Genomic DNA, 24,842 nt, shown 5'->3' with positions numbered 1-24,842 from the left:
TGTGGTGAAATATACATAACATAAAGTTTACCATTTTAACAGTACAGTTCAGTGATATTAAGAACATTCACATTGACATTGTACAGCCATCACCACCATCCATGTCCAGAACTTTTTCGTCACCCCAAACTGAAGCTTTGTCCCCATTAAACAATAACTTCCCATTTTTCATTCTCCCCCAGTCCCTGATAACCACCATTCTACTTTCCGTCTCTATGAACTTGACTACTGTAGGGACCGCATATAAGTGCAATCACACGGTATTTGTCCTTTCATGACTGGCTTACCTCACTTAGCATAATGTCATCCACGTTGTAGCATATGTCAAAATTTCCTTCTTTTATTGAGAGTCAATACTATTCTGGGGGGTGTGTGTATGTGTGTGTATCACACATTATTTAACCATTTATCTGTTGATGGATACTGGGGTTGCTTCCACTATTTGGCTATTGTGATTAATGCTGCTATGAACATGAGTGTACAAATATCTGTTCAAGGTCCTGCTTTCACTTCTTTTGGGTATATACCCAAATGTGAAGTTACTGAATTATGTGGTAATTCTGTGTTTAATTTTTTGAGGAATCACCATACCATTTCCCACATGGCTGCACCGTTTTACATTCCCACCAACAGTGCACAAGGGTTCCAGTTTCTTCACATCTTCTCCAACACCTGTTATTTTCTGTTTTTTTGATAGTAGCCATCCAAATGAGTGTGAAGTGTCAACATACCACTTAATAATTTATAAGCCAAAGAGTTAAAAGCTGATAAGGATAGAGAAGATCTGAACAACACAACTATAGTCAGCTTTATTTAATGAACACATAGAGAATCCTCAACTTATATAAAGAACATTTATCATTTTAAGATACCATTTACAAGGACTTCCCTGGTCATCCAGTGGATAAGACTGCACACTCCCAATGTAGGGGGCCCGGGTTCGATCCCTGGGTGGGGAACTAGATCCCACATGCATGCCGCAAGTAAGAGTCAGCATGCTGCAACTAATAGCACGCATGCCACAACTAAAAAGATCCCACATGCCACAACTAAACATGTCGCAGCAAAGATCCCACGTGCCGCAACTAAGACCCAGCACAGCCAAAATAAATAAATAATTTTTTTAAAAAAGATACCATTTACAATAGCAAAACAAAATGAGAAATACATTTATTGACAGATATGCAAGACTTTAACAGAGCAAATTACAATTCCATATTGAAAGATGTTTAAGAAGACCCAAATAAATAGTGGGATTCATCAATAGAAGGACTTGATATAAGATGTCATATCTCTCCAAATTGTGTGATAGATTTAATGCAGTTCCGAATAAAATCCCCATAAGGTTCTTCGCAAAATTTGCAAAGCTAATTCCAAAATGTATATGGAAGAGCAAAGGGCTAAGAATAGCTTAAATGCTCCTAAAAAAGATGAACAAGTGAGGGGGGGAAGTGACAGATATTAAGACAGAACAAGTGACAGATATTAAGACTTACTATAAAGTTAAAGTAATTATGACTGTGTGATATTGACACAGAGTTAGACAGATAGACAAATGGGACAAAATAAGCAGACCATGAATACATGGAAACTTGATATATATCACAGGTGGCATTGCAGTTCACTGTGAGGAAGGATGGAGTTTTAAATAAGTGATGATGGGACAATTGGCTCTTCCCATGAGGGAAGAAAATGAAATAGGACCTCTACCGCACAGTGCACACAAAACCCAGTTCCAGGGGCATTAATTCTTAAAACTAAAAAGTAAAACTTTAAAACATTTAGAAGGGAATATGGGAGAATATTTTTAGTGCTTCAAGATATGGAAGAACTTCTTAAACAAAATGGAAAAAGCAGAAATCATAAATGAAAATATTGAAAAAACAACTATATTAAAATTAATATTTTTATTCACCCAAAGGAAACCAAAGTAATAAGAAATGACAAGCCCTTAACTGAAAGAAGGTGTGTGCAAAACACAGGCCCAGCAAAACATTAGTATATAGAAAATATAAACAATCCCTGAAAATAATATGAAAAAGACAACCCAATAGAAAAATAGGCAAGATGCATGGAAAGGCACGTTCATTGATACAAAATATGAGTAGCCAGAAATACACAAAGAGTTGCTGTCAGAGAAATTCACAATTCATTGACTCTGAGACTCCACTTTACTCTCACCAGATTGGCAACAACTTAACATCCAGCCAATAGTACATGTTGGCAAAGATGAGGAGGAACTGGATTTCTTGCAGACTGTTGGTTGGAAAATTAATTAGCATGAACATTTTGGAAAACTATTTGGCAGTTATCTTGTTAAGGTGAAGATATTCATGACCTAGCAATTCCGTTCCTATGGTATATACTCTCGAATAGAGGTTCTGTCTGTGAAACCAAGTTTTTTGTACATGCAAGAAAATCTAGGAAACTGCCTGTGCAGTCTAGGTGTCTTGGAGACTTTCTAACCACAAAAAAAAAAACTCAGAAACTATGTAAAGAAAGAAAAAGAAAGTGAGAGACGTTTACATATTTGACTATATAAAAAGTTCATTGTTGTGTGGCAAAGATGCCACACGTGAAGAACTTGAGAGATGAAGGCTGGATCTGGAAAAAGTGCCTGAACAGTCATGACAGGCAGAGAGGTAACTGCTCTACTGAGCAATCTTAAAAACTGACAAAGGAAAAAACCCTAACTAAAAATGGGCAAGGAGTATGAACAGTTATCAAAAGAGCAAATCTAAAGTTATGTATATATTCAAATTCTGCCAAATTTCCCAATGGACAGAGAAACGCAAACTAGGATAACAAGGACATATCACTTTACATCCGTCAGAATGGCAACAATTACAGCACGCTGTAGCATCAGCATCGGTTGAGGATGGGAAATAAACACATTGAGGTAGAAGGGTGAGGTGTCACAGAGTCTCGGGAAGTTGACCTCTCAACATCTACTAAAATAAAAGTTCAAACCAGCAATTCCATGCCTGGGGATCCATTTGTAGAATGATATGTGAGGACATGCGTGCAAGAGTATTTACCGTCCACTGTCCTTAGCTGACAAGGACAAAGAGGATGCCTACTTCATGGAAGCCATCAGCCTTTCAACCTTTCAAAAGCATGAATCTAGTTCCCTCTAGATGCTAGTAGGGATTTTCGCCAGGTGTCGATGAGCATGAAAAGTAAGAAGCAGATAAATGTGATTAGGATGGACTCATTTTGTAAAACAATGACCCCCCAAACCCCTGTATGTGTGTGTGTATGTAGGCGTGTATGCGTGTATGTATATAGTATATACTTTCAAACACCCATAATAAAAATGTGGTGCGTAAAAGGAGTCCATTCATGTAAATCATTTGTATGTATCTGCACTGGAGGAGATGCATGAAGGCCTGGTCACCCCAGGGCCCATGGGGGTTATCCTGTGCAGCAAGATTCAAGGTGACCTTTGTTTTCCTTTTTATATCTGCCTGTACTGTTTGAATTCTTTACAATGAGCATGTATTATTCATAGAACCAGAAATAGCCCACAGAAAACCGTTTTCATCGGAAGGTGGACGGGAGATGAAAGAAGCCTGTCCTGGCACAGGGACCTTGCTGCTGAGGAGGCTGGACGCCTCCACGCTGGAGGTGGTAGAGAACTTGGGCGTTCTGCCTGCCCCACCCGCGTCCAGGCTGCTCCACCCTGTTTCTGGAGGACAATCCGCCCCCCCACCCCCCACCCCCGTGCCATCTCCCTGCCCCAGGGAAGAACGCTGTCCGGTGCAAGAGCCTTGGTCAGCTATCTTAACGGTCACCACTGTCTTTTAAAAAAACTTTTTATTTTGAGATAATTGTAAATTCACATGCAGTTGTAAGAAAAAATACACAGCGACTCATTATACTCGTCACCCAATTACCCCCACTGGTAACCCTTTGCAAAACTATAGCACAGCATCACAAACCAGACAATCAATGTTGATACCAACCATCCACCTTATTCAGATTTCCCTGGTTTTATATGGACTCGTGTGTGTGTGTGTGCATGTGCGTGTGCGTGTTTAGTCCTATGCAACTTTATCACATGTGTAGCTCTGTGTGCCACCACCACGGTCAAGATACAGAACAGTTCCAGACGAGGACCCCTCCTGCTAACCCTTTATAGTCACAGCCACCTCCCCGACTCCTGGCAACCACTAATCAGTTCTCTATCTCTAGAGTTTTGTCATTTTGATAAAGTTATATAAATGGAATCATACAGCTGTTCTCACTCCCCATCATCCCCATCCTTTGCATTTGAAAGTGAACTGATGGAGAGCATGGCCTTGGGGCCATAGAGACCTGGCTGTAATTTCCAGATCCTTTTTGTCAGAGTGACTTGGCCTCTCTGAGTTTCCACTGTCTCATCTAGAAAATGGGAATCACAGCACCTGCCCTGCAGGGATGGAAGGAGGTAAGCTTTTCAGCTATGTTTACCAGCAGTGTTACCGAGTACATTTAATAGCCCCGACCCTGTCTTAGGTGTGTCTTGATCGGAATCTATTTAAATAGCCAAAGCAGCCTGTGAAGTAGGTTCTGTTCTTCCCATTACTCAGATGAGGGAACTGAGGTTCAAGGTAACCTAGGGACCAGATGGTGGACCCAGGATTCACATCCCAGACCATCTAGCAGGTGTGCGGTATGGCAGCCCTAGGAAACCAATAGAAATTCATATATATTAACTCATTTAATCCCCACCCAAAGCTCGGAGGTTATTACCATTATAAGCTCCACTTTACAGATGGGGAAACTGAGGAAAGTAAAAGGGCAATAACTTGCCTAAGGTCACCAGCTAGTAAGTGACAGAGTCGGGATCCAATGCAGGCAGCCAGGCTCCTGCAGTGGCGGGCACGAGCCTCAGGTTCACTCTGGCAGAATCCCCTCTCCAACGCTCTCATGAGTTCACGGCCTTCACAGCCAAGGGAGCTACAACTTCTCGGAGCAGCATCTCTGATGAGAGCCTTTGTCCTCATGATGCTGAGCTGAAACCTACCTCCCTGTGATGTCCAGGCCTGGGTCACACACCACAAGTCCCATGTGCCAGGGAGGCCGCTTTGGAGGAGAGGGATGGGCTCTTGGCCCCCACGCTACTGCTTCCTGTGTCTGGGCCCTGGGGCCCCCTCATCCCTAGTGAGGAAGTAGTGATGCTACCTGACTTGTAGGCTTGTCCTGAGGGTGTGCAGTGAGCACACAGTGGCAGTAGGCGTGGATTCCCTGCAAAGTAAGGAGGGTAAAGCTGCAGGCACCTCCAAGACTGCGGAGGGCCTGAGCTATGGGTTCAGGTGGTCACATAGTTTTGACAACTTTGCAAAGTACCATAGACTATATGGCACAGAACTTATTTTCTCACGATTCTGGAGGCCATAAGTCCATGATCAAGGTGCGGGCAAGGTTGGTTTCCTCTGAGGCCTCTCTCCTTGGCTTGCAGATGGCCGTCTCCTCCCTGTGTCCTCACGTGGCCTTCCTGTTGTGTGTGTCTGTGTCTTAATCTCCTCGTCTTACAAGGACACCAGTCATGTCGGATTAGGAAACACCCTAAAGACCTCATTTACCTTAATTAGCTCATTAAAGACCTTGTCTTTAAATACAGCCAGAGTTCGAGGTGCTGGGGGCTAGGTCTACAACATGTGAATTTGGGGGACACAGTTCAGCCCATAACACCCACCGTCTCTTTCCCACTGGCTTCCCATCATCATACTCCTCATGTTGGGAGGTGCTGGGGTGGCTGAAGGCATTTTGGGGATGTAGCTGAAGGGAAGTTGAGTGGAGGATGTCTTGATGTGAGTTTAGTGGGCTATGTATATATGGTCCTCAGCCAATCTGTGTAGGTCGAGTTATTGCTCCCTGAGCAGGTACAATGGCTTCCAGGTGTGCCCTTCCCCACACTGTGCCAATCCAGGGCCACCTGATGCCTGAGTAAATGGGTAGAGGAGGAACGAGGTTTAAAAGGTAATTTTTCCAACGGGGAGACCTGGATTTGCAAACCTTCAGAGTCAGAAAGCAACCTTGGAATCACCTAATCCAGGGCCTCTCAGGCCTCAGCAGACATTGGAATCATGGGGGCACTTAGTAAAATACCGATTCCTGGGCCCTGCTATTCCAAGGCCCCACTTCAGTGAGATGCAGAGGAGCCTGGGCATCTGCATTTTTTATATGTTTCCGCACGTGCCTGTGAGGGGCACGAAGGTTTTGGAACTGCTGGCAGAGTCATATTCTGGAAGATTTGTACAATTTCCAGAAGACTTATTTGAATCTGTACAATTGCCTTTTGTCCCCAAAATTAATAAAATCACAATGAGGAAACTGAAAAAAAAAGCAAGTCTTCCAAATCCTAGTGTTCATTTATGAAACAATGATAGAGGTCTTCCCAAATTTGACAACAATCCCAACAATGTACATGACTACTAATAACGAGTTATGAAGCTGAAAGAAAGTTTTCTAATTAACGTTTTATAAAAATCCATCATTAGGGACTTCCCTGGTGGTCCAGTGGTTAAGACTCCGTGCTCCCAGTGCAGGGGGCCTGGGTTCAATCCCTGGTCAGGGAACTAGATCCTGCATGCGGCAACTAAAAGATCCCACATGCTGCAACGAAGATCCCATGTGCTGCAACTAAGACCCGGAGCAGCCAAATAAATAAATAAGTAAATAAATATTTTTTTAAAAAATCCATCATTAGAGGAGCACTCTGAATTACTTTCTATTTTCTCCATAGAAAAAAATATTGTGAAATTATTGTCCTATGAAGAGACAATCCAAAAAGATGAAAAAGCCAAAAAAAGTAGAGAAAGATATTATAAAGGTGGATATCAGTTAATTAAAAGTTATTATATCATTTTTCTGGATTTTTTTAATGCTTGTGATATCTGACAACTTGAAACGTTTAAACATTTGTTGTGATGTTTAAAATTATTCTAAATACATATTCACTTTTGTACTTAATTTTGTATTGTAATTTTAAAATTTCTTTTTCTTAAAGAGGACCTCCCAAATTCTGGAAGCTCCAGGTCCTGTGAAACCTGGTCCACCCCTGCTAGTTGCCCGCTCAAAATCCATTCTCCCCTCTTCCTCGCCAACAGAACCCTGATTTTGTCTCAGGCAACAATGAACCCTCCTTACTTTTTTGTTTTTTAAATTTCTATGAAGCCAGGGGTGGCCATGTGACACTGACCTGGTTCAAGAACAGAGGTCTCTGGGAAGACTTTCCAGGAAAGTGGTTAAAGGGAGCCAACTCAGTTGAGTTATGCCTTTTGCCCTTCCCTTTCTTTTTTTTCCTTAAAGATTATTTATTTATTTATTTATTTTTGGCTGCATCAGGTCTTCGTTGCGGCATGCAGGATCTTTTGTTGCGGCACGCGGGCTCTTCCTTGCAGCGTGCAGACTTCTCTCTAGTTGTGGCATGTGGTTTTTCTCTTCTCTAGTTGTGGCATGCAGGCTCCAGGGCGGGTGGGCTCTGTAGTTGTGGCTCACGGGTTCCAGAGTGCGTGGGCTCTGTAGTTTGTGGCACACAGGCTCTCTTGTTGAGGCACGTGAGCTCAGTAGTTGTGGCACATGGGCTTAGTTGCCCCCTGGCATGTGGGATCTTAGTTCCCTGACCAGGGATCGAATCCATGTCCCCTGAATTAGAAGGTGGATTCTTTACCACTGGACCCCCAGGGAAGTCCCTTCCCTTTCTTCTTGACTGGAATAGTGATGAGATGCTGCAGTAAGGGCGACCATCTTGCCACCATGAGGATATAATGAGGAAGAAAATTGTATGCTGAGGATGAAGCAGTGAAAACGGATAAAAGAAGCAATGGCTTACCTTTGGGTTTCTCGTTGAGTGAGAAAAAAATAATTTGTTTAGGCCACTGTATAGTTGGCACTTTGATTACTCACAGCCAAATATAATCCCTAACTATTGAAATATGCATGTATCAACGTACTCCAAACTGAGTGGCTTAAACAAGAGAAATTTATTATTTTTCAGTTCTGGAAGCTAGAAGTCTGAGATCAAGGTATCAGCATGGCCATGCACCCTCTGAAGGTGCCAGGGAAAGGTCTGTTCCAGGGCTCTCTCCTAGCTTCTGGGGGTTTGCTGGCAATCTTTGGCATTCATTGGCTTACTGATGCATCACTCTGATTTCTGCCTTCATGTTCACATAGCATTCTCCCTGTGTGTCTCTGTGTCTAAATCTCCCCTTTTTATAAGGACACCAGTCATATTAGATTAAGGCCCACCTCACTCCAGTACAACCTCATCTTAACTAATTAATATGCAATGACCCTATTTCCAAAAAAGGTCATATTCTGAGATATGGGAGTTAAGCCCTCAACGTTTGATTTTTTTTGGAATGCAAGTCAACCCATAACACCAGGGCCATCCCTGATGCCTCTTCTCTCTGGGTGCCTCCTGTCTAAGCCTTGAGCAAGTCTTGCCAATTTGATGCTTGACCCTCTCTGATGCTCCTCTTCCCTTGCCACCAAAGCCACGCTCACCCACCTCTTTGATCCACACTTGCCTTCTTCTTCAGTCCACAGTCCATAGGCAGCCAGTGCATCTGTTAATGAGAGTCTCAGATCTGTTCACAGATATTCCAGTTCTTCCCATCTACTGGGAGCACGGGAGGTCTGCACTTCTCACCCTGATTCAAGTCAGGAATGGCCATGTGACTTGCTTTGGCCAATGAGCCATGAGGGGAAGTGATGTGTTTCTTCCAAGTGGGAACTTTAAAAGCCGGTACAATTTGCCACCTTTCATTCAAACTGCCAAAAATATTGTGGGTACAATACACAGTTTCAGATAGAGCCTCCATCAGCTTGGGCTCCTGATTCACTAGAGCAACCAGAGCCCCCTGTTGGCCCAGGTGGGATATGTAGCATGAGCAAGATGGTGAGATTTGGGTTTGTTTGTTACTGGGGCTTCACATAGCTTATCCTGACACGTACATTTTAAAAATATGAATCTGACAGTGCTCCTACAGACCACCTTCCCTGGTGAGACAGTCTCAGGATAAATTCTAAATTCTTTCCCATAGCCTATGAGAGCTTACATGTTCTGGCCTCTGGCCACCTTCCCATCTTCAGCTTTCCCCACTCTCCCGCTTACCTCTTTGTGGCACAGAGACACCCACTTTTTTTTTAGATTCTCAAATATGCCACATTTTCCTCCAGTCAAGGGGTTTACATGTGCTGTTCCCTTTATGTGGATGCGCTTTCCTCCCTTCTCTTTGCTAGAATGTAAGCTTCAGGAGGGCAGCTGTTTGCTTTCTGTTTTTTCACTGTGGTATCTCTAGATCTTAATGGCTATCTGGTACATAGGACACATACCGGTACAGAGGATATGTACCTGGTACAATAAATATTTATGAAACGAAACTGAATGAATGAATCTTTGCCTAGCTAAATGCTACCCTTCCTTCAAGCCTCAGCTGGACATCACATCGTTCATTTTACTATTGTTCGGTGATGCTGTTTTGCCTAGTAGTGAAGCCTCTGGGCTCAGGAGTAAGACTCCTGGCTCTGCCACTTGCTGGTTGTGTTACCTTCAACATTTTCCTTTAACCTCTGACTTTCAGATTGTTATCTATACAAAGGGGGAAACATAGTACCATTGTGGTTGTGTCTTCTGGACCACGGATGGCCCAGGATGGCCGCAGTCTCAGGTTATAAATATCAATACACTCTCTCCAAACTGGGTGTGAGCCCCCTGAGGGCAGAAACGAGCTTCCTGGGGCCCTTAGCTCTAGATGGAGCCGCCAGAGTCAGCTTCTACCCAGCACTGGGCAGAGCGGCTAGGCTGGTGGAGCTCAGCAGCAGGTTCCCCAGCCCCTCCCTGGCACGAGCCGCTGGGCCCACTGCGCACGCTCAGGCCTCCCCTAAACTCCTCTCGCAGCGGCAGAACAGCTCCCGGCCTCTGCCCCTGGCGGGGGCGGGGCAAACGCTGGGCCCACCCCTCTGACTGGCAGGAGGACGGACCAACCGGAGGGGCGCCCCGGGTGAGGGGCGGGGCCGCGCTGCGAGCCGGGCGCCGGGCTGCCGCGGGAGCTGCAGCCGGGAGTGTGCGGCACGCGCCGACCGGCTGCCCTAAGCACGGTCACCCGCGTCGCTGCATCTCAACCCCCGCCCCGCCGGGCCGCGCGCGCACATCAGCCCGTCTTCCTCATTTGCTTCTTACGATTTTTTTTTTTTTTGCATGCATCCTTTTTCTGTTCCGTTTTGTCCTTTTTAAGGCGGGGGCGGCGGCAGCGTAAGCTCTGGGCGGGGAGGGGGGCGGCCGGAGGATGCGGTGCGGGGCTGCGCTCGCTACGCCCGCTGCTGCTGCTGCCCGGCTCGGGCCTGAGCACCGAGCAGGTGGGTACAGGTGCGCCGGGGGGCGGGAGGCGCGCGATGGCCAAAGGGGAGCCGCGGACTCCACGACCGATGGGCTGACCCATTGGCAAGGGACGCAGTGACCAGTGCCGCCCCGCCCCATCTCCCACCTTCCCCGCCCCTCCTCCAGCCTTCGCGCCCCCATTTGATCCCACTGCCACTCTTGCATCTCACCTCCGAGGTCCTGCACCTTTCCGCTCCCATCCCCCAATCCCCTCCAAATCCCCCTGAAGTCTCCCAGCCGGAGGACTCTGCGTCGCCTTCCTACATACACCCTCTCCTTCTTCCGCCCCCAGCCCTCTCTTTCTTATGCCACCCCCATTTCCACTCCTCTCCCCATTCCGTCTCCAAGCTAAGGAGGGGGAGGGGGATCCACCGGGTGCCTCCCGGGAGTGGCGCGGGGGGCGTGGCCGGCCGGTTCTCCCTGGATCCCACCCACTGAGTAGGTCTGGGTCCCACGGATCTCTGCCGAGGTGGTACAGAGGAGATGGAGCCCCGGGCCGCGCCGTGGAGGCAGGCGGCGGGGAGGGCGAGGCCGCCCCACCCCACGCACAGCACACGCTGCCGCGGCCCCTGCCACGCACACCCCCACGCTGCTCCGCCCACGTGGGCACCGGGGAGGAGGCTGGAGAAATGCGAAGAAAGGCTGGTACCCACCCTCCTGCCTGGCCGGCGCGCCCTGGGCGTACTCTGCCTCCGGAGATGGCGCACAGAGATTGGCTCCCGCGGGGCCGGGCACCTTGCCGGACGCCCTGCGTTCAGGCTAGCGGCCGCTCGGGCCTGCCGCGCCTTCGCCCCCAGCCGCCTGACTCCATCGCTCCATCACTCCACCGTCCTTGCTTCGGGCTCCTGAGCCGGCCTCGTCATCCCTGATAGAGGCTGCTTCCCAGGCTGGAGCCTTTCGCCTAAAGACACCCCCCTCGCCCCCGCACACACATACACCCCCCCCCCCACCACCTCCCCTCGCCACACACTCTAGTCTACCCTTCTTCTGAAGTCTTGGCCGGCCTGGGCTCTCCGCCAGCGTCTGCCCAGCTCTCTAAGCTCCAGAGATACTGTATCTAACCCTGGTCCTCCTCCGCCCCCCACACCCCTTCCATGCACACTCACAGGCACACTCTCCTTGGCTTTTGCTCTTGCTCTTCCCTCTGCGGGAACTCCCCTCCTTTAACTGGACAGCTCCTTCTAGAGCAAGGCAGGGAGAGCCCCGTGCCACGCCTGAGCTTTCCTGCATGGCAGAGCTGGACATACTGCCGCCCTATCAGATGGCCTCCGCCTCCCAGACCAGACTAAGAGGTTCTGGCGGAGGGCGGGGGAGCCTAAGCCCCTCGCAGAGGGATCCACCCAGAGTAAATATCCGGCCTAAGTGGGGGGGGGGGGGGCTTCCCCCAACTCAGGGTGACCTGGTATTGGGCGAGGCTGTGGATGGAGTTGGCTTCTTCTCCAGGGCCTTGGGCAGGTGGCTGGCTCTTCCATGAGCCCGGATGTACGAAGAAGAGGGACAGGTTTGGGGATGGGGTGGGATGGTCAGGACCCCCCCACTTCCTGCCCCCAGGATGCTTGCCCAGCAGGGCATTGTCAACTCCCAGAGACCTGCTGGTCTGAGCAAACTTTTCGTTTTGTACAACTCGATGGAGGTTTATGGATGGCTGCACAGTTTTTGTTGTTGAGACGCCTGCATGTGGTCTGTAATGCTGAACATCTCTGCTCAGAGTCTGGGGGCAACTCTTGCCTTGAGTCTTATCACGGCAAGAAGCCCCTCAAAGGGTCAGAGTGTGGGTCCCACAAATGAGCTCATTGCCATTTTCATCCTTCACAAACCATCCATGGCTCCCACTGCCTCCATGACCTCACAAGTTCCTCACATCCCGGCTTCCCTGGCCCACCTCTTCCTCTCCCCACCACAATCTCAGCCACACATGCCAACTCTGTGTCCCCAGATGCATCTTCCCACTTAGGTTTTCCCCACGTGCTGTGTTTTCTCCCAGAAATGATCCCCTCCTTTATCTGTCTGGAGAACTCCTATTCATATGACAAGGCCCAGCTCTCATGTTACTTCTCTGCGGTGTTTCTTGACTCTGCCAAACAGATTGTGTAGTTCTCTCCCAGAACCTTATATCTGTACGTGGTATAGTATTTGTGTCATTTTTCCTTAAGCAGACCTTGCCCACTAGAGACTAGGGGCACAGTGAAGTCTGAGAGGCAGCCCCTCTTTGGGGGGGCTCCATTTTCCTGGGGAGGCCTTCACACTGGCACTGGTACTGCCAGCGCTGGAAGAGAGACAGGCACAGAGGGAGAGAGCATGACAGCTCCCTTCCCCCGACCTGAAGGCTTCATGAGGAGGAGGCACGATGGAGCCCGCTGTCTTAGCACAGAGCAAGTTGGGGCTGGAGAGGAGCGACAGAAGGAACAGTTTCTGAGGAAGGCATAAACCAGCAGTGATTGCTGCTGTGTGCTATGGCTATTTGTTTACCTCCCCGAGGACGAGCTCTCCCTCTCTCCAGTCTGTAGAGCCAGACTGCCTGGGTTCCCCTTCGGGCCCTGCCCCTTACTCATCTGTGACTGGGCAAGTGCTTCCCACCTGGGCTTTCTAACTAAAATGGGGTGCCTTCCTCAGAGAGATTGGGGGTGACTGCGGTGTATCCTGGTTCTTCTCTGTCAGCCTCCTTCCCCACTGTCGTTGGGTCAACCTGCAGGGCTTCTGAAGCTGGACTCACCTGTGCCTGTTCCTTATGGCTGTGTGATCTTGGGCAAGAGGATTAACCTCTCTGAACCTCCATATCCTGTACAAATGAGGGCGGTGGTCTGTCTTTGGCTGAGTTGGTGTGAGATCCGAAGTGTGGTCTCTGGGCATTGGAGGCACTTAAATAAGTGGTCATGACAAGGAAGGAGGGTGTCATAAGTGATTTGAAAAAAATAAATCCTTTAGCTTTGTCACAGAGCAAATGGCCTGGTTAGAGGCCCTCTTTGTCCTTCGCAAGCTAACAACGTCACGCCAATAAGCTAAATATTCAATAAGCAGGAATGAAAGATGAAAGGGGTGGGTGCCATGTTGACTAATCCCAACTGTGCAGACTTGTGTGAGAAGGTGCTGAGAGCTACATGCAGCAATCCTGAACTCAGAGTCCACTGGTCCCAGAACGGTTCCTTTGATGCCTCTTTCATCTAGACTTTCTCCCTGCTCAGTGTTGGCGTGCAGCAGTTACAATAATTTCCACCCAATTCTTAGGAAAACTCGTTTAAAAATTTTTGTTTTTATTGGAAGATAGTTGATTTACAATGTTGTGTTAGTTTCAGGTGTACAGCAAAGTGAATCAGTTATATATATATTTCAGATTCTTTTCCATTATAGGTTATTACGTATTATTGACTATAGTTCCCTGTGCTATGCAGTAGGTCCTTGTTGGTTATCTATTTTAAGGAAAACTCTTAATGGAACTAATTGTCATGAGCAGTGGCCACCAGCTAGGTGAGGTGGGCTGTGAGGGAACAGGGCTGGGTTAGAGGAGCTGCATTGAGAACCACCTCACACCTACCGGCTGTGTGACTTTGGGCAAGTCACTTAACCTCTCTGCGCCCAGTTCCTTTTCCTGTGATGTTCACATAGGGAAAATAGCTCTCTATTGTTGCTTAAACTCCCACTCCTGCCATGAATTATCTCATTTAAACTGCACAGCACCAGGAAGGGTAAAGATTATGTGAGCCCCTGACAAGCAGGGGCTGCGTCTGGAGGTGGAGGTGGAGGTGGAATTAAGCAGTGTGTGTGTGGGGTGTGGGGGTGTGGGGGGGGTGTTTCTCTCGCTCCAGAGCTTAGATGTTGCTCCATGAAGCATGCTGATTCCAGTAATGGAAAGAAAACCTTCCTACAGGGCTAGTGAGAGAAATCAATCAGAGGAGCCTTCTCAGTGCTTTTAATAGAAACATGTTACCTTAAAGCCAGTAGTAGCTATTGGTGTTGCCGTAGCCTGAGGCTCAGAAAAAAACCCCAAGGCTGGCCAGCAGTGGGACCTTGGCTTGTCACTCTAGCCCTGAATGCCTTCTGAAAATGTTTTCTTTGCTTATGCCTTTCCAAAGCCAGACGGACAGCCCAGGGACCATGGGCCAGCAGGGAGGGGCAAGGACAAGGAAGGGGGTCCTGGGGGCCTCATGGTGTGAAGGGCAGGGGGCAGGAGCCCCTCCTGTGGGAGGTGGGAAGGGCAAGAGTGTTTGCAGAGAGCAGCCCAGGAGGTAATTAACATGCTGGTTCTGAATCAACCTGAGAGCAGCAGAGAGAGGGCGCAGGGGTGCTCAGAGTGAGGGAGGCGCCAGCTCCCCAGTGGGGACAGCGGCTCTGTTCTCGTCTTTGGTGATAGTCTTTATTTTCAGAACCGCAACAAGGAGTACTGTACCTCTCATTGGTCTACAGAAGTGAATTGAGATAAATGCTGTTTTTCTTAATTGTAACAGTTAACATTGGCTGAGCACTTACCAAGTGCCAGGGTGTCCGCAAGCTACTGCTCATTGGCCCGCCGCTTGATTTTGTAAAGAAAGTTTTACTGGTACCCAGCCATGTCCATTTGTGTACCTACTGTCTGTGGCTGCTTCTACCCTGTATTGGCAGAGTTGGGCAGTTGGAGAAGACACCAGTAAAGCCAGAAACATTTACTACGTGGCCCTTTACAGAAGTTTGCCACCCTCAGGTCTGTGCTCTCTCCCTGGTTTGAGTTCATTCAATCCTGAACACAACCCCAGAGGGAGAAGCCCTGCATTTCCCATTCTACAGGTGGGCACAGAGAGGCTGTGAAGCCTACCCAGGGTCACAGAACTGGTAACTGGGGAAGCAGGGATTTTTTCCAGCAGGGGAAGAATTTATGTTTTTTATTAGCCTCTAACAGAATCTTACCATGTTCAGAGAATGTGGTCTGTATGATATCTATTTTTTAAAATTTGTTGATAATTTCTTAATGTCCTAGTATCTGACCAATTCTTAAAATATTTTTGTTTCAAATATATATAATATTTAATACTAACCATTTCTAAGGGTATAGTTCAGTGGCATTAAGTACATTTGCATTGTTGTGCAACAATCATCGCCATCCATCTCCAGAACTTTTCCGTCATCCCAACCTGGCAGCCCATGTTCTTAACCGTGACTCCATCCTGCCTTGTGGGAGTTTGGTAGAAAAAAGCAAACATCAGCAGCATCATAATTTAACACAGGAGGCGTTGATGGCGGCCTTGGGTTTGAACGCCAGCTCTGCCGTATGCTGACCGTGGATGATCATCTATGCTGACCGTGGATGATTGTCTGTACCCTTTGAACCCTCCACTGCTCAGTGTCCTCATTTGCGAAATGGGAGTAACCCCAATCCCCATCCTTGCCGTCCACGTGGGTGTAAGGATGAAATAAAGAACAGAGGTGAAGGCCCAGCCTTGTGCGGTGGACAGTCGCTGTGATGCCATTCCCTGGAACAGCCGCACCCTTAATCAGTCGTTAGGTCAGTCTGTCCTCTCTGTGTGGCTTGTGGTGTCCCCTTTATCCTTTCCAGGTCTTGGAATCATCCTCAGGACCCGTCATGTGTCCCAAAGCCCCCAACTGGACCTCAGAGGACCCATGTGCTGTGGGGAGGCAGGTTTCCTGCTGTACTTTCTCCCCTGTGGCCCAGACTTGGCTGAAGGGCCACTTTAGGGAATGAAAGGAGGTTCTGTTGTGGCCATCCCGGGGCTGCCAAGGGCTGCCCATTGTGGCAGTAATGCCCTTGTGTGTGCCAGGTCAGGGGATGCGCTGGCTCAGCCTGCTGGCCCCCAAGCCTCCATCTCGGCTGCATTTTGATTCAGGAACCCTGGACTGGCCCCTCGTCCCTTCCTTAGGGCTGGCAGGGGTGGGACACACCACTGAGGAGTGTCCTGCTTCCTATGGAGGATGGGAAGACCGTGAGGATCACAGGCGTCGATAGTGGAGGTGAGAGTGATCTGGTGAAGTATCAATAGCTTTCTGCTTCTTTTAACATTGGAAAGTCCGTCTTCTCTCTTTTCCTTTTCTATTCTGGTACTTCTGGAGGCTGATCACTCCTATCTGCTTTCTGAGACATGGGGTTTTATTTTATTTAACAGGATCATGACCTGACCCTTCTGTTGAAACAATTCTTTTTTCCTCCCCTTCCCCTTTTTTTTTAAATTGAGCTGAAATTCACACAACGTAAGATTAACCATTTTAAAGTATACAATTCAGTGGCATTTAGTACATTCACAGTGTTGTACAGCCAACACCTCTGTCTAGCTTTAAAACACTTTCATCATCCCCAAGGAAAACTCCCTCCTCGTGGAACACTCACTCCCCCTCCCCCTCCCTCAGCCCCTGGCAACCACCCATCCGCCTTCTGTCTGTGTGATTTCCCTATTCTGGAATTTCATATACGTGGGCTTATATAATATGTGGCCTTTTGTGTCTGGCTTCTTTCATTCAGCATAATATCCTCAAGGTTCATCCAGGTCGTAGCATGTATCTGTACTTCAGTCCTTTTTGAGGCTGAATAATATTCCATTGTAAGGATGGACCACATTTTGTTATCCGTTCATTTGTTGATGGACTCTTGGGTGGTTTCTACCTTTTGGCTATTGCGCAGAGTGTTTGAAGCATAGCTTAAAGTGTTAAAGCTTTCTTTTTGGGGCCTTGGCTACCAGGCTTCTGTTGTGGTGCTTCCACTCTCTCCTCCCACTGCTCACTGATTCATCCGTTCAGCCCCTCATCAGATGGCTATGAATGTGCCCTCCTTGCCAGGTTCTGTGCTGGGAACCTCCAGCCTTGACTTGTTCTTGACATCCGGAGAACGGTTTGTAGATTTCTCATTTTCCAAGCCAGAGTGTGGGAGCACCCTGAGGCAGGAGGGCCGGCCAGGGGCCAACCCAGTGGCCCAGAGAGGCAGCTGGCACAGCATAGGGAGCCTTTCTGATGGTTCCTGGAATGTACTGGACTCTCCTGCCCAGAGTGTTGTGTCTGCTGCTTGCTCCCTGGCCTGTTCATCTCCTGCCCTCGCCAGAACTGGCTTCTTCTCACCCTTCATGTCTCAGCTTAAATTTCCCCTCTTTGGAGAGGTCTTCCCTGCCCTTCTCAGGTAGATGCCTGCCTTCCCCCTCCACTGTTATTCTCCCCTTTGGCACCCCGTTTCTTCTGAAATCATCATGATCTGAAATGCGTTTTGTTTCCCCATTTGTGATCATTCCTCCTGAGCTAGAATGAAAGCACCGTGAGGGCAGGAACCTCGACTGGCATGTTTTCTACCTCTCAGCACAGGATGTTGGCATGCAGTAGGTGCCCAAGAAATAATTGTTGTTACTGCTTAGAGTCAGATGTGAGTTAATTTCCTAACTCCACCTTGGTAGCTCGGTGATCTGGAGCGTGTTACTTAATCTTTCCAAGCTTCACTTTTTCCTTCCGTTCAGTATGGAGAAAGTTCAGTGTCCCTAGCTCTTGGGGTTGGTGTGAAGGTCAGAAATAACTGTGCAGACGGCCCAGAGCATGTTGGTGTACAGTAGGTATTTGTCAGCTGGCGCTGCTGACACAGGTGGTTCCAGAAGTAGTGGTCATAATGATTGTGAATGGGCCTCCTAAGTCACATGCTCACTTGCCCTGGGGAATGGAAAGCGCGCACTGGATTTCAAAGACTCTGTAGGAAAAAGAGAATGAGAAAGATCTCAGTAATAACTTTAACATTGATGACTTGTTGAAACAAAACTGTTGTGGATACGTCCGGCTAAATGAAATGTATCATTGAAATTAGTTTCGCTTGTTTATTTTTACTTTTTTTTTAATGTGGCTGCTGGAAAATTTTAAATTGTACCTGGGGTTCACATTGTATTTTGGGGGGCAGTGCTGCTCTAGACGCTATGCTCCTCAGGGGCAGGGACCAGGCCCAGAGGATGATGGCTCTGCCTTCTGTGAAGTGTGTGGCCCTGGGCCAGTGAGTTACGTTTTCTCCATGCTTCAGTTTCCTCCTCTGTAAACAAGGCTCTCAGTCTGGTAACAAAGAGTGACAGTGCACATTTGAGAGCCTCCTGTGTGCCCCCGGAAGGAACTAGAGCCCCAGGAAGACCAGGCGCGGCAAGGTCCCTGCCCATGGCAGCTTTCATTCTGAGAGAGGGGAGACCCACAAATAAAACACAAATCCCATCACTAAGACTGTGACTGTCACCTGGAGAATATGAGTAAGGAGACTTGGTAAACGATCACAGGGCGATGAGAGCTGGGTCTCTCGCCGGGAGCCCTGAGGGCAGACCCTGTGAGGGGAACAGGCGTGGATCCACGTTTAGCCTGGTGCGTGGTAGGCTCTCTGTAACTGGCGGCAACATGATTAGGATGAAGAGCGTTGGGACACTCTTCTGAGTCGCCTCCGCTCAGTGGCTCTAGCCTTTTTACTCCCTCTGCATAGAATAACCGCACCAGAATTTTTCTGTCCTCTGAAGAGTTTGCATGTTCATTTCCCATGGCCTCTGAAGGCGGAGATCTCTCCATGCTTCTCAGAGCAGTGGGCAGGGCTGCCCAATGGCCAGAGCTGATTGGTCGAGGGAAGCTGATTCTCAGGGCGTGGCAAGGCCACCTCCCTGTTTTGCGCATCTCCTCTGCCCCAGACCATATCCCCACTGCTTTCTGCCAGACGTGGGAGGGAGTCTGGGTTGAACTCCACTCCCCACCCAGCCAGGAGCCACGAGGGAGACAAAGCACATCACCCCTGGGAGTTCTGGTGTCCTGGGGGGGTCACACCCCTCTCCCCAACCCAGGGTGCCGTGTGTTCCACGTGGAGAGATGCCCGTGAAGGGCTTTGTCCAGGTTTTGCAGGGGTCGGCGAATGTTGTCCTCCTCATCTTCCACGCGCACACCTGCCTGCGAGTTGCTGGCCTTCCGCTGCTGCTCAGGTGGGGACTGAGGAGTGGATCATGCTGACATGTACGTGGAAGTGGGTTATTGAGGGCAACAGCGAGTCTTCCTCTCCAGCCCCTGCTGGGCCCTACCACCTCACTGGTGAAGGATGAGTGACTTACCCGAGATTGCCCAGGTAGAAATGGCAGTGATGGGGGTCAGACCTCTGGCTACTCCAGTTGCTGATTACTTATGAAAAGAGTACAGCCAACTTAGCCTGTGTTCAGGGCCCCCATGGCCTGCTCCCAACTCAATTCCCATATTTCCCTTGGTGAATTGTACCCGCCTCCTAAGCACTGTCCCTTCTTCCAGACCCTTGCTTGCCAGCTCCCTCTGCCTGGAATACCTCCCTCACTCACCCCCCACCTGTGAAACCCTGCACGTTCCATGGCCCAGCTTGGATGGCGGAGCCCTAGGAGAGACCTGTTTGCTTACTCTACAAGTGAAGATGCAGTGGATGAAGTCACCAGGGCTGGATTAAGATAGGAACAGCCTGGAGGCAGAGAGGCGGGCTAAAGAGGCTTCCGGTGCTCTCCTGATCTCGCCAGGGCGGGGTGGCCGCTCCCGCCTCTCTCCTCCCAGGCCTTCAGTCGAGCATGCCTCCAGCTGTACCATCTGCCTGCCATTCCTGGCTGAGCCAGGCCTTTGCACATGCTGTTCCCTCTGGCAGATCTGCCCATTAGCCTTTCCTGCCCCCATTCACCCAGTGACCATCCTCCACGGGTGCTTAAGGTCCATCATCAGCCTTATTTCCTCCAGGAAACGTTCCTTAACAATCCTTCCACGTCACAGGCCAGGTCAGCTATGTCCCCAGCGCTCCCGTTGCTCCGAGCATCCCTCTGTCACTGCCCTGGATTCTGTATTCCAGCTGCCAGTGACTTGTCAGATGCCCCCACTAGACAGAAGGTTCCGGAAAAGTAGGGATGCTGCCTGGTTCACGGTGGGATTCCCAGAACCCAGCACAGGGTGAGGGGCACAGTAGGTGGTCAGTCGCTTTTGGCCTTTAGCCTTAATATTTGCTGTTTGTAGTATTATGACTGAATTGTTTTCACTTCTGGGCCAAGAAAGGAAAAATGAACATGTTTCGTATCCCTATAATGTCAGTGTTGGGAGGGACCGTAACCGGGTGCCGTAGGTTCTTCTCTCTGTTGTTTGCATCAGGTCCACTCTGCCCTCAATGAGCCCCACTCCTTTCTCTGTAGCAGCCTCCTCTAGTGACATCAATTCTCCAAACCTCCGACCCCTCAGTACTCGTGGTTGAAACACCCCTGGTGGTTCTATCAGCCCAGAGGTGACATTTGTGAAGCTTCTGTAGAACTCAGTAAAGCTACCCTTCCCCTGCACACGGGGATTTCACGGCCTTGCAGTGCAGCCTGCTTTTAGTTAAGGGCAAAAAAAAAAAAAAAAAAAAAATGTTAGACAGCTGTTCTTCAGAATCCAAACCATGTTTTTGTGTTCACAGGTCATATTTCTTGTTAAAGTGCTCTGATTTTTCCATTTCTCCCAAGCTGCACCTCAGAATACGCTTTGGAAGACACATCTTCTTTTTGGAAGTTGGCGGGGCTGCTTTGTGGGCCAGGGCAGCTGGGTGAGTGAGCTCATTAAGCCTGGCGGTAATTGAGTTTCTGCGGCAAGTCTTGGAGGCTTTCAGGATCGGGGCTGGAAGAGGTTCTGGTTGCCAACCAGACACCTTATTTTAAACAAGGGCCCGGATGCCCCCAAATTGTGCCTAATCTGTTTAAACTATTGGGCAAATGGGCACTTTACTTTTAGTATCTATCTCTCCCTGGAAGCGTACCAGATACCCAGGATGAGCCCAGTTTATGAGCACCTGGGCATTACAGATCCCCTGAGCTTTCTATAGGCATGGCTAAAGGTGAATGCAAGACACTTCATACCAAATACGCAAACAAGTCCTGTTGCTGGATAGGATATCGGAAATTGGGAGTGCTCCAGTCAGAAGATGGGGGAGGGGTGCTGGGTGCCCCAAACCTCAGGTGTTCACAACATAAATTGTGAATTTGGGATTTCACAATTCACAAGCTCCTGGATTGTAGTTTCCCTTCATATTTGTTGATGAACAGAGGGCTTTGTAGGTAAACTAAGAGGTCAAGTGACAAGGAGATTGGGGGCGGGTATTAAATCACTCCCTGGAAGGGACATGGGCTGATCAGTTTGTGGTGTCTCACCTGTTCATTGTAGCTGGTATAGAAAGGCCCTCCACTCACCAGATCTTTGTTAGCATCTGTGCCAGGTGTCTGTGAAAGCAGTGCCACAGCACTTGAAAATATCCATGCTATGGACTCTGTTGTGAATTCCAACCATCCTTTCGCACCTTGGTCTGAAGCACTGAACTGTTATGACACTTCTTATCATCACATGTCATGAAGGTGATCCTCAAAACACCGTGAGTGGCCCCATGCCTCCTCTTTGTGGGAAGGTCAAACTCTAGCCTCAAATTCTCCAACCCAGGAATCTGGTAGTGGACATTATTATAGATGATTTTCTATGACTATTGGGTGAATAATTCATTTGCTCCTGTTTACCGGAACCAGAGAGAAAAAAACCATGATTGATTAGAAAATGAACCATTTAAGAAACTAAAAATTGCTGGAGAGGTGATTTTGTTTTCTGAATTAAAAAGAATAAGCTCTTTGAAGTTCTTGCTGTGACATATGCCTGATTCATTTAATGCAAAAGAACACAGTAAAGGAGGAATAGAGGAAGTAAACTGACATGAGACATGTAGAAAACAAAAAGTAAAATGGCAGATGTAAACTCAACTATATCAGTAATAACATTAAATGTGAATGGATTAAACAACCCAATCAGGGACTTCCCTGGTCGTCCAGTGGTTAAAAACCTGCCTTCCAATGCAGGGGATGCAGGTTCGACCCCTGGACAGGGAAGTGAGATCCCACATGCCGTGGGGCAACTAAGCCTGCATGCCACAACTACTGAGCCTGCGCGCCGCAACTACAGAGCCCACGTGCTCTGGAGCCCGTGCACTACAACTAAAGAGAAGCCTGCGTACCGCAACGAAGATCCCGTGTACCGCAACTAAGACACAATGCAGCCCAAAATAAATAAATAAATAAATAAATAAATAAATAAATAAATATTTTTAAAAACCCCAACCCAATCAAAAGGCAGTAGCGTATATTAAAAATGATCTAACTATATGCTGTCTACAGGTGACATACTTCTTTAGGCTCAAAGATACAAATAGATTGAAAGTAAAAGGATGGAAAAAGATACATCATGCAAAGAGCAACCATAAGAAAGCTAGAGTGACTATACTGATATCATACCAGATAGATTTAAAATAAAAAATAGAGATAAAGAAGGACATTCTATAATGACATTTAATAACATTTTACAATGATAAAAGGGTCAATCCATTAGGAAGATATAACAATTATAAACACACATGCATCTAACAACAGAACACCAAAATATCAATATTTGAAGCAAAAACTGATCTAAAAGAAGGAAGAAGTAAATAATTCAGCAATAATATTTGGATACTTCAATACCCTACTTTCAATAATGGATAGAACAACTAGACAGAAGATCAACAAGGAAATAGAAAACTTGAAGGACACTGTAAACCAACCAGACTTAACAGACACCTATAGAATACTCCACCAACATAAGAATATATATATACATATATATATGTAGAATTGAGGTATAATTGATATAAACCATTATATTAGTTTCAGGTGTATAACATAATAATTTGATATTTGTATACATTGTGAAATGATCACCAAAATAAGTCTAGTTAACGTCCATTGCCACATATAGTTACCAAAAATTTTTTCTTGTGATGAAAACTTTTAAGATCTACTCTCTTAGCAAGTTTCAAATATACAATATGGTATTATTAACTATAGTCACCATGTTGTATATTGCATCCCCATGAACTGTGTATTTTATAACTGGAAGTTTGCGCTTGGTGACCTCCTTAACCCATTTTGCCTACTCTCCTGTCCCCCACCTCTGGCAGCCACCAATCTGTTCTCTGTATCTATGAGTTTGGTTTTTGTTGTTGTTTTTTAAGATTCCACATATAAGTGAGATCATGTGGTATTTTTCTTTCTCTGTCTGATTTATTTCACTTGGCATAATGCCCTCAAGGTCCATCCATGTCTCACAAACAGCAAGATTTCATTCTTTTTTTGTGGCTGAATAATACTCCATTTTATATCTATCTATTTCATATTTTCTTTATCCATTCATCCACTGATGGACACTTAGGTTCTTTTAATTTCTTGGCCATTGTAAATAATGCTGCAATGAACATGGGGGTGTGTTTATCTTTTCAAGTTAGTGTTTTCATTTTCTCTGGGTAAATACCCAGAGGTGGAAATGCTGGATCATGTGGTAGTTCTATTTTTAATTTTTTGAGGACCCTCCATACTATTTTCTATAGTGGCTGCACCAATTTACATTCCCACCCAACAGTGCACAGAGGTTCCCTTTTCTCCATGTCCTCACCAAGAATATATATTCTTCTCAAGGGCACGTGGATCGTTCTCCAGGATAGACCATATGCTCAGCCATAAAACAACCTCGATAAACTTGAAAGGATAGAAATAATACAAAGTATGTTCTCTGACCACAATGCAATGAAATGAGAAATCAATAGCAGCAAAGACAGGGCCTGGTCCATAGCTGATGTTCAGTTCCACCCTTGTAAGCCTGATACAACTGACTACTGACTTCCTTACCCACTGAACTACTGACTTCAGTGGATGAACTACTGACTTCCTTACCCACTGTTTCCAGATTCCATGTGTTTGCGTATGCTGCCCCACTCCCTGGAATGCCTGTTCCTTTGCCTTCCCCATCCTTGCTGTCTTAGGAGGACCTACCTATCCGGGCATGTGGGACCACCTGCCCTAATGAGTCACAATAAGCAGAGTTTGTAACGAGCAGATTAGAGCAGTGGTTCTCCAAGTAGGGTCCTGGACCAGCAGCATCAACGTCACCTGGGAACATTTTAGTAGTGCACATTCTCAGGCCCCACCCTGAGCTGCTGAGTCAGAAATACTGGGTCGGGGTGTAGCAGTTTGGCAATAGTTGATTGTCACATTTATTTTATGACTCTAAACTTATAGGGCTTCACGTCACGTCAGTCCGTGAGAACAGTGAGGTTGCTTTGATGAATGTAACTTACAAAATGAAAAGTTTGGGGTGACAGTAGTATTCTTAATAGCATGGCACCCTGAGTGTTAATTGGGCTTTGTTGTGGTTGTGAAAATATTCTGTTCTGGGAATCTTTACCTACCACATTTGCAATCGGTAAGGTTTTTGTCAACAACCCGTCTTCTAGTTTCAGGATCCATTTTGCTGGAGATGACAGGAGAGTCTCAACCCCAAGACCTGTATAAAGCTGAGCATTCACCTGGCAACCCAGGTCCATGCAGTGGCGTCTACAGAGGGTTGACATTTGGTGTGCAGCTCATTTGAGCTTGTATGCCGTGTTTGTAGTTTAAAATGATTCTACCTATAAAAAATAGAACCAAACATTTGCTGCTCCAGAACCCTGATCTCTGATACCCCTGAGCATCTT

The 24,842-nt window shown here is 47.4% G+C and overlaps 1 protein-coding gene across 2 annotated transcripts in view; it reads left to right on the top strand.

Moving 5' to 3' along the window:
- Positions 1–10,053: 10,053 nt before the first annotated feature.
- JAKMIP1 (janus kinase and microtubule interacting protein 1) overlaps positions 10,054–24,842 on the top strand; it is a 92,496-nt gene continuing 77,707 nt past the window's right edge. The window contains exon 1 of one of the 2 annotated variants that reach the window (XM_036853030.1): positions 10,054–10,347. The gene's annotated coding sequence lies outside the window, so the exon portion shown is untranslated. The remainder of the gene's footprint in view (positions 10,348–24,842) is intronic. The other variant, XM_036853031.1, reaches the window with a different exon arrangement.

This window comes from Balaenoptera musculus, chromosome 5, assembly GCF_009873245.2.
Source record: "Balaenoptera musculus isolate JJ_BM4_2016_0621 chromosome 5, mBalMus1.pri.v3, whole genome shotgun sequence".
NCBI classification, from domain to species: domain Eukaryota; kingdom Metazoa; phylum Chordata; class Mammalia; order Artiodactyla; family Balaenopteridae; genus Balaenoptera; species Balaenoptera musculus.
Note: the sequence above shows the minus strand (reverse complement) of the source record. Positions and strands in the feature narration are given on the sequence as shown.